Source organism: Erythranthe guttata, chromosome 7, assembly GCF_056151865.1.
Source record: "Erythranthe guttata isolate IM_541 chromosome 7, IM_541, whole genome shotgun sequence".
Taxonomy (NCBI): Eukaryota; Viridiplantae; Streptophyta; class Magnoliopsida; order Lamiales; family Phrymaceae; genus Erythranthe; species Erythranthe guttata.
In genome coordinates, this window is record NC_142539.1 from 11243100 (window position 1) to 11256976 (window position 13877).

The following is a 13877-nucleotide window of genomic DNA, read 5'->3' on the forward strand; positions in this document are numbered from 1 at the left end:
AAACTTCAACGATTAATTAAGGGGTCTGGAGATTTTCATTTAAAAAGAAAATTAAGACCTTAAAATAGGCATATGCAATGCATATGGTGTGAATCCCAGTCAAAATGGCATGAAAGCACGCAACGTGGCACAAATAATGAGTTTGGGTGTGATCATGCAACTTTTTTGGTTGAGATCGTAATCCGCAATAATGGGCAACGATTAGTTGGTTTAATGCTATTTACCCTTAATAAAATGTTATTTAATCCAACAAATTATTTTTGACTAATTGAAACTTTAGTATGAAAAATTGATTATCGTGACTTACGGACTTTTTGGATCAAACAGTTTGCTAGGGATTCATGGATACAACCCTTTAAAATTAGGACTTTAGACTAATGTCTCCTAAAACAAAATTTATAAAAGTGAGAATACATTTGAAAAATAAGAGATCATCTCCTTTGGCTAAGATAGAGGATCACATTTATTTATCTTTATGTTCCGGTCACATAATAAATGATATGTTATAAAAATAGTGATCACTGATATTGTTCAGTAGTAAGTATACATGAGAATGTTACACTTGATGTCACCTATTTTATGAAATTCAAGTGCTTCTCTTACAACTAGTCTTCCCATCGATTAATCGGTTTGTAATTTTCTTTGATTTATTATGAAAATATCGTACATTTTCCAACTATGTACGAATAATATTTTACAAAACGACTGTAGCACCAAATTCTTATTTGCGAATTTAACAAACAAGAAAATACTTGCACAAAGATAATTGATTGAATTAAAATAAATATGTGGGTTGCAAACTCTAAATAATCCTCTTATTCTTCTCTCATGAACAATATATGGTTGACTTTGAAATTCGGAGTCAGGTTGTTTGACTTGATCTTCTCCGGATTTTATTTTGAACTTGAATAACGTTTTCCGAGGGTCTTGCAACTTGAATCTCAGATCAAACGCTAACATTTTACGAGCTTTGACTTGAAGATCGTGGAGTTCTTCTAGCTTTGACTTGAAGATCTTGGAGTTCTTGATGGATTTGGCCCTTCCATCTTACTGCGATCTTGATTTGTTGAAGAACGTCTTCGATTTGATGAAAAACGCTTGAGATGTTGTTGAGAGAATTTTCTCCGACGATTTTTATCCTTCTTGAGTTGTGAGTTGTGTCTTGAATTGTGTAGAGAGGATACTTATTTATAGTGGTAGAACAAGAGTCCTTAATAACCATCTTCGATGACGTGGCATGATTTGATTGGCCTCTATTGATTTGACATTTATCTCTTATAACTTTAAAGAGAAGAAACAATCATATTGGCCAATAGTTAATTGATATTTATCTACATGACTTGCCTTGGAAGATAAGTCATAATTAATTTAGGCATAATTTAATTGGTTGATTTAATTAACCAAATAATTATTTTTTTGCCATCTACAACGACATTTACGCATGTATATATTCCAAAAACTATCCCATTTATTTTCTTTCTTTTGTGTAAGTATTATGTATAATTATTTATTTTAACATTTAAGAATATTACTTTAGGAACAAGCTGAATCATCCAACATGGAGCATTCAACAGAAAGAAGAGAACGCAACTTATCGACATTGAGTGTTAGAAAGACTTGGAGGGCGTCATATATGCTTTTTCAATGCGATGGTTTTCATGGAACTTATATTTTAGAGATGCATCACAAGGTACATTTATCGCTTATATTTATAGATTTTTATTGTTTTACAGGAATTATATTGTACGTGAAGAGATACTCAAGAACCCAAGTTATTTATATTAATAATCTTGCCATGCATAGTGATAAAAAAAATGTATCCTTGATTTTAAAGAAAAATATTGATTTCTATCTAGATTTGTAAAGACCAAAGTTTCAAAAAAGACCAATTTAGGTTTTCATATATATAGAATTATATGTAGTGCATTTATACTTACATTTTACGCATGCACACACGACTGCACATGAGTTTCACTCCATTCACGCAGTAAATGAACACATTGCTCATGCGCATTGATAAGTTTTCTTATGTTCACTTATAGCGAGGCACATAAAATATTAAATATATACAATTGTAAGATATTTATTCCAATTTTAAAATTTCACAAGTGGAATTTAATTTTGTCCTACTTCCAAAACGTTTTGATCGTTTTTTTCACGTGCATGTAGTGTATAATAGTGTTTTTCACATTTATAATTCAAATGATTAAGTTATAACCTTGATATACATTTTTCAGATAAATTATTTCACAGGTTGAGAGTGCAAATTTTTCTACATATCAATTGGTCGTGCGTGAAAATGATGTGCATGTTAAGGTTCTTTATGGTGAAAAGAACATTAATGTTGCCCCTAGAGTGTACATTGTGAGCCCTATTCACGTATACCAGTATACCATGATGTGAACCATATGTACGAGAGCGGTTGGGGAAATGGACCATTGAAGCAAGAAAAATAATAACTTAGAAAGAAGAGTTAAGGTATTGTACTTTGTATTTTGCATTATTATATTTTTTAATTATTGTAATTTTGTTAGTTAAGACTACAATATCCGCACTAAGCTATATCATTTTGAATAACATTAAAAAAAGAATCCGTATTTCAATTATATGTTCATGATAAAGTATCCAGGAAGTTCAGATCTCTGCAAGAGGTTGCAATATTCATATTGTACAACTGCTACAGAGAGGATTTAAAGAAAACTCCAAATCTGGAAACATAATAAATCCTAGTAATTTATTTTCTTAGGAGCAAGATGAATTATCCAACGTAACATAAAGCATTCAGTAGAAAGGAAAGAACGTAGTCTATCGACATCCAATGCTGAAAAGACTTGGAAGGCGTCAATTAAGCTTCTCCAATGCCATGCTGTTCTCGACACTTATATTTTGGAGATGCATGACGAGGTACGTCTCTTGCAAAACTAATAATACAATCTCTTTATTTTAATCATCTTACCATAATATATATATATATATATATATATATATATATATATATATATATATATATATATATAATATATATATATATATATATATATATATATATATATATATATATATATATATATATATATATATATATATATATATATATATATATATATATATATATACCTGAACTAAAAATTAAATTACGTTATCCCTTACCATATTTATTTTATAAATTATATCGATGGCTGAGAGTTCTACTGGTTATGCATATCAACTGGTTGTGCATGAAAATGTTCTTTCTAGTGCAAAGAACGTGCATGGAAATGAGGTGTACATGAAGATCCTTTCTAGTGCAAAGAACATTACTATTTCCGCCCAGGTGCACATTGTGAATCGTCTTCACATCCAACCATGAAGTCAACTATCTCTGCGTGAGCGATTATGATGATGGACTGTGAAACAAAGAAAGCATAATAATTCAGAGAGAAGAGATAAGATATTGTACTTAGTTTTTCTTTTTATTGCTAGTTATATTTTACTAGACAATGTTTTTGTTATTTCATAGCGCACTACTTTCTCACTTAACTATATCTTTTTGAAAAAACTAAAAAATATATTTCATATTTCAGTTATATGTCCATGACAAAGTCTATCAGAAGTTAAGAACTATGCAAGAGGTTGCAACATTCATACTATACAACTGGTACATAGAGGACTTAAAAGAACACCCTAAATGTTGAAACATAGTAAATTCTAGTGATACCTTTTTTTTTTTTCTCTTTTCTGTTTTTACCTTAAAACATTTATTGATAAAACATTGACAATAATTTTTAAACAACTCTCATGTAATAGAAATCTGACATCATTTATACACAATTTTCATTTTGTAGAATCGGTCATGATGCCATAATAATTATTGCGTAATAATAGTTCTTACATGGCATATAGTTCATATGATTAATTTCTAGCCTTGATACACATTTTCCTAATAAGTTATTGCACATGTTGAGAGCGCAAAGTTTTCTGCATATCAATTGGTCATGCGTGAAAATTATGTGCATGTTAAGCTTCTTTTTGGTGAAAAAGAACACTAATGTTGCTGCTAGAGTGTAAATTGTGAACCCTATTCAGGTCCGACCTAGATGCAAACTATATGTACGAGAGCGGTTGGGGAAATGGATCATCGAACAAAGAAACCATAATAACTCAGAAAGAAGAGATAAGATATTTTAGTTTGTATTTTTCTTTTTTATCTTTTGTAATTATTGTCATTTTGTTAGTCCAGACCACAATATCCGCATTGAGTTATATCATTTGGAATAGCCTCAAAGAAATTATTTTGTATTTCAGTTTTATGTCCATGACAAAGTGTCCAGGAAGTTCAGATCTCTGCATGATGTTGTAATATTCATATTGTACAACTGTTACAGAGAGGATTTTAAAGAACGTTCCAAAGGTTGAAACATAATAAATTCTTGTAATTTATTTTCTTTACATTTTTTTAGTTTACCTAGCTATACATATCTATTGAAATGATTTGAAAAGAGTTGAGAAATCAAAGAATTGAGTTAGTAAAAGCTTCAACTACATATTTGAGAAATCAATCCCTTGATCACTAATTTAGTTTATGTCAATTATTAGTTATATATACTAAATCAAAATACAAAGGTTTAAAGTGAAACACTATATTTATTGGTTAGCACTTTTTGAACCTTATTAATTAATATTTTCTAACTTTCTGCAATTTATACCACAATAATCATACATCAATGTGAATCTATTACATTTGATCATATTTACAGTCGGTAGATTATTACAAGACATCTTTTAAACTAGTTTCTCTTAAATAAATAGCATTTTTAGCAAAAAAAGTATGATTATAACTTGGATATCATTCAAGACGTGTAGGTTCGTAAACAATCAGTAAATTACACGACATGCCTACAAAAACTAAGGCATTGCGAGAAAAAAATAAACCAGATAAAATGTCTTTTAAAATAGCTCAGAACAAGCACCTCTATGGGAGTTTCTCTTCTTTCAGCTGCATTAACAAGTGTTTCGCGTATTGTATGACTGATTTTACTTTTTCTAACTTGAAAATACCTAAATACCCTTCAAACCAGTACATTGAAAAATAACAGATTCACCCTAAAGTTGTTGCAAGGCCCAAAATGAAGTTTTTAAAACTTTCAATTAAGTCCCAAATATATTATAATATAAAAAAAAAGAAAAAAACAGATTTCTTCTAGCTTCTCTACCACACCTAATTATTGCCGGGATTTTATCCATGGATCATTATAACCCTAAAACTCGAAACTAACACCCAAATCAAATGTCTTACCAAAATGGTGAAAATGTAGTTAGTTTAAGGACTATAATCGTGGAAAAAAAATATAGGGACTAAATCGATTTTCGTGTATAATATAGGGACAAAAATTATACTTATCCCTACTTTTGTCATTTCACATTTTAGTACATTTATCGAATTTAATTTTATTTGGACGATATTTTAAGATTAAGGTGATATTGGGGCTAAACAAACAATACAGGTAAAAAGAAGGGCTTGATGTGCATCATCACCTGCCTCGCACGTGACTTCTCTGTCCAAACTAACGGCAATTTCAAACGGTGGACGAAACCTTGTAAACATAATAATTGGTTAATCGAGCACCAATTTTGTGCTAGAAAAAGTTTAAGGACCAAAACTATAATTATCGCTAGTTACATACGTATATGATGCTTTTAAAAAAAATACATAATCCTTTTAAAAAAGAAGGGCTTGATTATATGTGCTAGAAAAGGTTACGAAATTCTTTTTTTTTTTTGTTAATACATAATTTCTAAAAGAACAACATCTTTGTTTTATACTTGTAGTTGATTAATTAACATGGACGAAGTAGATGCATCGGCCGAGAATCCCCTTTTGTACATTTCCTCTAACAATGGCATTGCCTTAGAAACCTCTTTTCTCTTTAGCAAACTGTAGATAATGTTGTTGTACGCCGTGCTATCCGGTGCACACTCACTACAACTCTCCATTTTCACAAGAAAATCATTTGCCTCGTCTTAAAATCCTTCATGACAAAGTGAACCAACAACAATGGTATACGCTTGACAATCACGTGGCAAACCTTTAGACGGAAGTCCGTTTAAAAGTTTTTTTGCATGTTTACGTTTCCCATCTTTGCACAAACCATTAATGAAGATACAATATGTGATTATATTAGGATTTACTCCTTTATCTTCCATCGCCCGTAGAAATGAAAATGCTTCGGCAATCATATGAGTCTTGCACAAACTATCCAACAAAATATTGTAAGTACGTATAGGGCCGGCCCAAGCCCAAGGCGGGCAAGGCCTCCGCCTTGGGCCTCCGAAAAATTTAAATTTTTAGGGCCTCCAAATTTCAAAAAATACATTATATATGTTTGTTTACATATAATTTTCAAGTAAGTATGTAGTTTTACTGGAAAAGAACGCTCTATGGACCCTGTTTGTCACGACTTCGAATTTTAGGGACCTTTACTATTACTATAGTTTTTTTTTTCTTGTTCTGGCCCATCTAAAAACGCTAGCTCGAATTTTAGGGACCTTTACTATTATTATAGTTTTTATTTTTCTTGTTCTGGCCCAACTAAAAAGACCTCTTTCTTGCTCTGGCCCAACTAAAAAGAGCCATTTCTTGTTCTGGCCCAACGAAAAAGAACCCAACTAAAATCAACTTTTATTGTTGACTTTTTAAAAGAGTTTTAATTAAAAGAAAAAAAAAAGAACAACAAAAGGAAATTAAAGAATAATACTGAGCAACAACACATACACACACACACCAACTCACTGACTCAGAAGAAAGAAACAAGGGTTTCAACCCAAAAAAAAATTAGAGGAAGATTGAAGAATACAACAGAGAGATTGAGATTCGAGAGACAAGAATAAATAATAGGTTTGTGCCTCCACTCTCATAATATTTATTTTATTAATTTGTTGTCCACTTGTACTAATTTAATTTTTCTATTGATAATCATTGAGTTTGTTCTTTGAGTTTAATAATTAGGATCTTGTATCTTTTTATATTTTTTGTAGTGCTATGGGTCCTAGAAAATTTGAGTGCGGGGATGCGAAAAGAAAGAAAAAACAAAGAATAGAAGAGTGTACAAACTCGCAAAAGGATGATATTTTTAATAAAATTCCGCATATAAACCGAGTTCAAGATGAAGTTGTAGTTGAAGATGAAGTTGTCGCTGAAGATAAAGTTAAGTTGGAAGAAGTACATGGGAATGAGGTTGACAATGAAAATGGGATTCATGTTGTTGTCGATAATGAACAAAAGATCCAAACAGATAATATCGAAATTGGAGACGCTAGTGGGCCGCCATCTGAAGAAGAAGAAGAAGATACGAAACAGTTAAACATAGACAACCCGGTAAATTGGATTAAGCTAGTTCAGAAAATGAAGGATTTGATAGTAGAAAGAGGTCCTATACGAGCTGCGGATATCAACTTTGAGTACCCTCTTGATGATCAAGGTAGACATTTCTCTTCTGTGCATTATACGCAACAAGTAAAAAATGGAGAAAAACAAGAGAGGAAATGGTTAGTCTACTCAAAACTTGGAGATACGATATTTTGTTTTTATTGTAAATTGTTCAAGCACGATGGAGTTAAAGTGCAATTGGCCACCGAAGGTTTTAATGCTTGGAAAAATATTTCAAGTAGGCTAAAGGGTCATGAATTCAGTAACAGTCATATTCTTTGCATGAGTCGTTGGATTGAAACCGAGACGAGAATGAGTAAATGAGAAACAATTGATAAATATTTGCAAGAAAAGATGAATAGAGAGAAGAAATATTGGCGACAAGTCCTATTAAGGATAATTGCTCTTGGTAAAACTCTTTCGCAGCAAAACTTGGCGTTACACGGTAGTAATGAGACACTTTTCGAAGATGGCAATGGAAACTTTTTGAAATTCATTGAGATGATGCCAATATTTGATCCTATAATGCAGGAGCATGTCAGGCGAATCCAAATGAGTGAGATTCACACTCATTATCTTGGTCCCAAAATTCGAAATGAATTGATCCAATTAATGGCAAGCTAAGTCAAGTGCACGATAGTGGAGAAAATAAAAAAAAAAACAAAGTATTTTTCAGTTATACTTGATTGTACTCCAGATTCTAGTCATGAAGAAGAAATAACTCTTGTGATTTGATGTGTAGATGTTACGGTAAGTCCAGTGAAAGTGAAGGAGTACTTCTTGGGTTTTCTCAAAGTAGATGATACCATAGGACTTGGACTTTTCTGCGAACTTGAAGAGGCGTTAAAAAATCTTCAACTTGATATTAAAGATATAAGAGGCTAGATATACGACAAAGGTTCTAATATGAAAGGAAGACATGAAGGTGTGCAAAAAAGATTATTGGATCGAAATCCAAGAGCATTCTATGTACCATGCGGCTGCCACAGTCTCAATCTTGCACTCAGTGATATGGCTGGTTGTTGTTCACAAGGTAAAATTTTTTTTTTGGCATTATTCAGCATATATATTGTTTGTTTTCAGCTTCAACAAAATGATGGAGCATCTTAAAAGATAATGTTAGTGGCCTAACACTTAAGCCATTGTCACAAACACGATGGGAAAGTCTCCTTGAAAGCGTAAAACCATTACGTCTTCAAACCGATGAAATAAGGAATGCTTGATTGGATTTCGCTAATAGCAATGAAGATGGGGCAGCAACCAGTGAGGCTCTTGGTTTCGTAACAAACGAGCTTGAGAATTTTGAGTTCTTATTAACTTTGGTTATTTGGTATGCCTTATTATCATTTGTGAATATTGTTAGCAAGACTCTTCAAAATGAAGAAATGCATATGGATGTTGCTTTGGAACAGTTGAAATGACTCATTATTATCTTCGAAAAATATAGAGAAACCGGATATGAGAAGGCCAGGAATGAAGCTGAAGTTATAGCAAAAAACTTGGTATTCAACCAATATTTCGAAAGAAACGAGTTACCCGTTGAAAAAAAACACTTTGATGAGAACAACAATGAAGATGTTATCCGAACGAGCTAATTGCAAATACCACCCCTGTGTTATCTCTAATTGGCAAATACCCCCCCCCCCCCCCCCCCCCCCCCCCCGTGAAAAAAAAACTCACCAACACCCTTTGTGTTAACAAAGTCATGGCATCGACACCTCTGGAGGCAAATCGTGTCACACACTCGCGGGTTGTGCGATTTTTAATGGTATTTTTAGGGTGAAATGTTATAAATACCCCTTTATAAAATAAAAATAATCTTGTTGGTTAAATTATGAATAACGTAAATTTATTGGACCAAATTGTAATTTCCAGAATTGCAAAATAAAATAAAAATGTAAAAAATATTATAAGAAAAAAAAAAAATAAACAAAAAGAGATGACAGAAGAACGGTCTTCTTCCCCGTTCCCCACCCCCAAACCCCAACAAGAGAAAGAGAAGAAGGTCAGCACCAGCACACCTCATCTTCTACAATCTCCAAACCAAACCCGATTCCGTGCAACCCGATTACGCATTACACACACTACACGTTGATATGATAAATGCACCAAATGTTATTTGTTAACTAACCTTAATGTTGGTTATTACGGGTTTAAGAGCTACACACATGCACTTTGTAATTACTGCATCAATTTTGATTCAAATATTAATTTTAACCTAATCAATTTGCCATCTATTCCCTTAACTGCATTCCATTTCGTGCCTTTGCCGAAAATAATCGAGGTGTCGAAGAAGAACAAGTTTCTGAGTGATAATAATAAATAAAATACATCATTTCGTGTTTAGATAAATTTATTTTAATATATATTAATAAAATTATATATACATTGTATGTAGATACCATCGGTTCTATCGTTGGACTTGGTGAACTCGATACTATACTTGTAAGCGGCGTTACCCAAAAGAAAATTATGCTTGCACTCCAAAATCTACGGTATTTACATATTTAACGAATTATGTCAATTTGTTTTTGAATATATAAATAATATATTAGTATTTATCAATAGTGATCAACCATTTTTATTTCATAATATTAGTATAAAGATTAGTAAGTATATGTTGATCATGTGATTCAAAATGTTCAAGATATTACCAAAGGTCCATATATTCCCGTACTACAATACACAACCGCGCAAATGCGTTATGGTATTTATTATATATGTAGTTAGTTTAACCATTGCATTAACCATGATATAATATACACATTATTGTGCTGATTTAATCATTTTTAGGTGACATTGAGGTTTCCAATTCATTTTATTCGTCACGAGTTCCAATAAACACGAACATTGTCGAAAACAATGATTACAAATATATGAGATTTAGGCATAGTTCAACCTCGATTTGTAGTCGTTTATTTAGGCATAGCTCAACCTCGATTTAGGCATATTGGAAGTCGTGATGAATGAAATGTATTGAAAACCTCAATGTCACCTAATAATGATTAAATAATTACGGAAATGTGTATATTATATCATTAATGCAATAGTTAGAGTCACGTACATATATAGTAAATACCAGAATGTAAACAATTTTGTTAATATATATTAAAAAACATTTTATCTAATCACGAAATGATATATTTTATTTAATATGAACAATCAGATAATTGTTGTTCTTGGACACCTCGATTATTTTCGGGAAAGAAACGAAATGGAATGCAGTTGAGGGAATATATGGCAAATCAATTAGTTTGAAAGTAATCTTTAAATCAAAATTGATGCGGTAATTACAAGCTCTCAAATCCGTAACCAACAATAAGGTTAGTTAACATATAACATTTGTTCGCACGGATCTTAGTATCATATCTGAACACTTGTTTATGATAAACTGTGGCTTGAACCTCATCAGCCTACAAAGCGGTCGAATAAAACGCGCTATCATACCAACGTGTAATGCGTAACAGAAGAAAAAAATACAAAAGATTCAAAAACCTGCTCGTTCATTAATATCATTTATAGGCTTTGATTCGCTGGTATGTAAAAACTTGGATGTTTCCACATATGTAAAAGCTTGGATGCTTCCACATATGCATAACACGTACCTTTAGATTCCAAAACTTATTTTCCTTAGTCAATATGTTTTTGATGAGATCGACTTGAGTAGACGTCTACATATTCAATAAATGGGATATGTTGTGCAATAATAATTAATCCATCTTAGTAATATACAATTAATATGCATGATGACTGTATCGATCTACTATATAGATCCATTGATTTCATTATATTATAAAAACACTATATATCATGTAGGTTGGCACATGCATTGTATTGGCAACGATTACAGTTTAGTGAAAAAATTAAAGTGGTGGCATTATAGTTGCGTGAATACCAAGTGTAAGAGATGTCGAACAAGATTCGAAGATGTAATATTGTAGTTATTGTAATATTTTTTTTTTGCAATTCTTTTATTGCAATCAACGATTACTCCATGTACGCACCATAGTTATTATTTATTTCATAATAAAATACAATTTTTTATTTATTAATATTCTCATTTAAATGCATTAATTGTGTAATTGTAAGAGTCAATAACCAGCTGTGATTTTTTTTTTCTTTTTTTTTATACGTAAATATTTTTGAACTCATTTCCCATAATTTTATTTTTGTTTTTTTTCATAAAAACATATGCATGGTTGTGTAATTTATAAAAATGTAGGCAACCTAGCTCATTCAAGATACCGCGTTCAAAAAGTTCGTGTTGATGATTCCATCATTGGTTCCTTTATGGAATAATATGAATTGAATGAGGTCTGTACATTAACCATATTTCTATTATGTTTTTTTTATTATTTATTATACTATTTAATTTTTTTAATTTATTTAGGTAGAATCATAACAACGATGGACATTCCCCAAGCGTGAATGATTACAATAGTGGTTTACGCACTTGAATATCTTCCAACCCCAACGATATGCGTTCCAACGGATATATCTAATGGTTGGATGTGGAAATAAATGACAGTAGCAGGAATAAAAAAAAAATATATGTACAATGCTACAAATATACTTAAAAAAACAAATTATATGATTCATACAATATTATCGTATCATTTATAATATAGCCTATTTAATGATATTTACGATATGTTGTTTTCTTTTTCTTTTTTTTTTAATTTAGCTCTAACAAACGATGTATTTGATGCAAAATCATCACGATTGATGAGGAGAGAATACATTGAAAATAAGAGGACAACTCAAAAAACTGACGATAATCAGTAATTTTTTTTAACTCACTCCAAATATGGAAAAGTTTACTATACAGTACAATAACTATTTTCTCTTCTCTCCTTTATTCCTCCGCATTCTCTATTCTTCTTCCTCCTCCTTTTCTTAAAACGAAGCCATCTCCATATCCTACTTGAATCCCTTTTCCCTTATCAGCCTTTCCACATAATCGCCGACGTTTATCCCAAACACCGTGACAACCTCGATTCTAGATGGTTGGATGATATGTCGGGGGAATTCTTTGTGACGTGTGCTTTGAGTGCTTCTATGGATGATTTGGTGAAGGTGAATCTTTTGGTGGCAAATTCCCTGGAAAGGGGTTACTTGATTGATAGGCTAGAGAAATTTTGTTTGAAATCGGAGGTTTTTGGAGGGGAAAAATGGATGAGTTGAAGAGAATATGAAACCTGGTTGGACTGCTCAATCACAGTAACATATCAATGGCTTCCTCCGTTTGCCACACCCTTCTTTCCGTTTGCCACACCTCTCTTTCTTGTAGTTCTTCTCTTTATTGAATAAAATAGAGGCAACGGATTAAATCCTCTAAAAATTCTAGTGGTCAAACAAAGGTTATAATAGACAAACTTCATTGCAATTTAACAAAATTCTACTGATAACTTTCCCAATTCAAGCAAAAAAAAAAAAAAAAAAGTTCCAAAGCAATTCGGAAGTGAAAAAAGGAAATTCTAAAAGGAAGACAACACAAATGGCAACACCCAGACGTAGGGGTGGGCATTCGGACCTGGTTAGATTATTCGGGTTATTTAGGTAGGGTTGTTCGGGTTTTTCACATAGAAATTAAACTCGACCCGAAATAACCAAGTAGCCGGTTATTCCAGTCAAGTTGGGGTTTCTTCTTTCTTTGTTTTCTTATTATTTCTTTTTTTTTTTTTTTGCACCAATATTCAATAATAATGTTGATATTCGAAGTACTACCTATTACAAAGCCATTTATTTATTATAAAAAAATAATAAAACATAGGTGCCAATATAAAAACTTAAACCACTATGGAAATTGTTGCAATATAAAAACAAGAATTGGAAGCTCAAAATGATAATAAAATATATTAGATTGATGGAACCCAATAATAAATAAATTAAAAGAATGTATAGATGACATAACATTAAATGAGCTGAAAATTGGGTATGGGTTTGGGTTTGGCTTAGGTGAAAGTGGACTATGTAGTTTAGTATTTTTTTTTCTTTTAGCCGGGTACCCGATCGGGTACCCGATTAGAGATTCTAAAACCCGGACTTGACCCGGTTTTATAAGAACACCGGGCACCCAAACCCGGCAAAACCTGGTAGACTTGAAAATTACCCGATCCGGTCGGGTAAAACCCGACCGAGTCGGGTCATACCTGAATACCCACCCCTACCTAGACGCGTGAAATCATATTTGGTCTAGGGTTCCTCAATTTCAATGTGTAACTTGTGTGCGCATAAGAATTGAAATTATTTTTGTTCTTGCTCGAATTTCTTTAACAAACTACTTATGGGAGAATAAAGAAGAAGAGAAGAAGAAATAGAAGGAAATTGAAGAAGAAAAGGAGAATAAATAGAGGTAAAAGGGAAGATGAAGAACATATGAAATGGAGGTAAAATGATGAAGAATAAGAGAAGAAATGGAGGGAAAGAAGAAAAAATAAGTCAAGACATGAAAACACATGAAACTTCAACG

General features: G+C 32.0%; 1 long non-coding RNA gene across 1 annotated transcript; it reads right to left on the bottom strand.

Annotated features, from left to right (window-relative positions):
- Positions 1–11978: 11978 nt before the first annotated feature.
- Positions 11979–13877, bottom strand: LOC148769680 (uncharacterized). Its single transcript, XR_016032232.1, has 2 exons — positions 12604–13877; positions 11979–12505 (listed from the first exon to the last, which is right to left on the bottom strand). It is a non-coding gene; the product is annotated as an uncharacterized LOC148769680 (long non-coding RNA).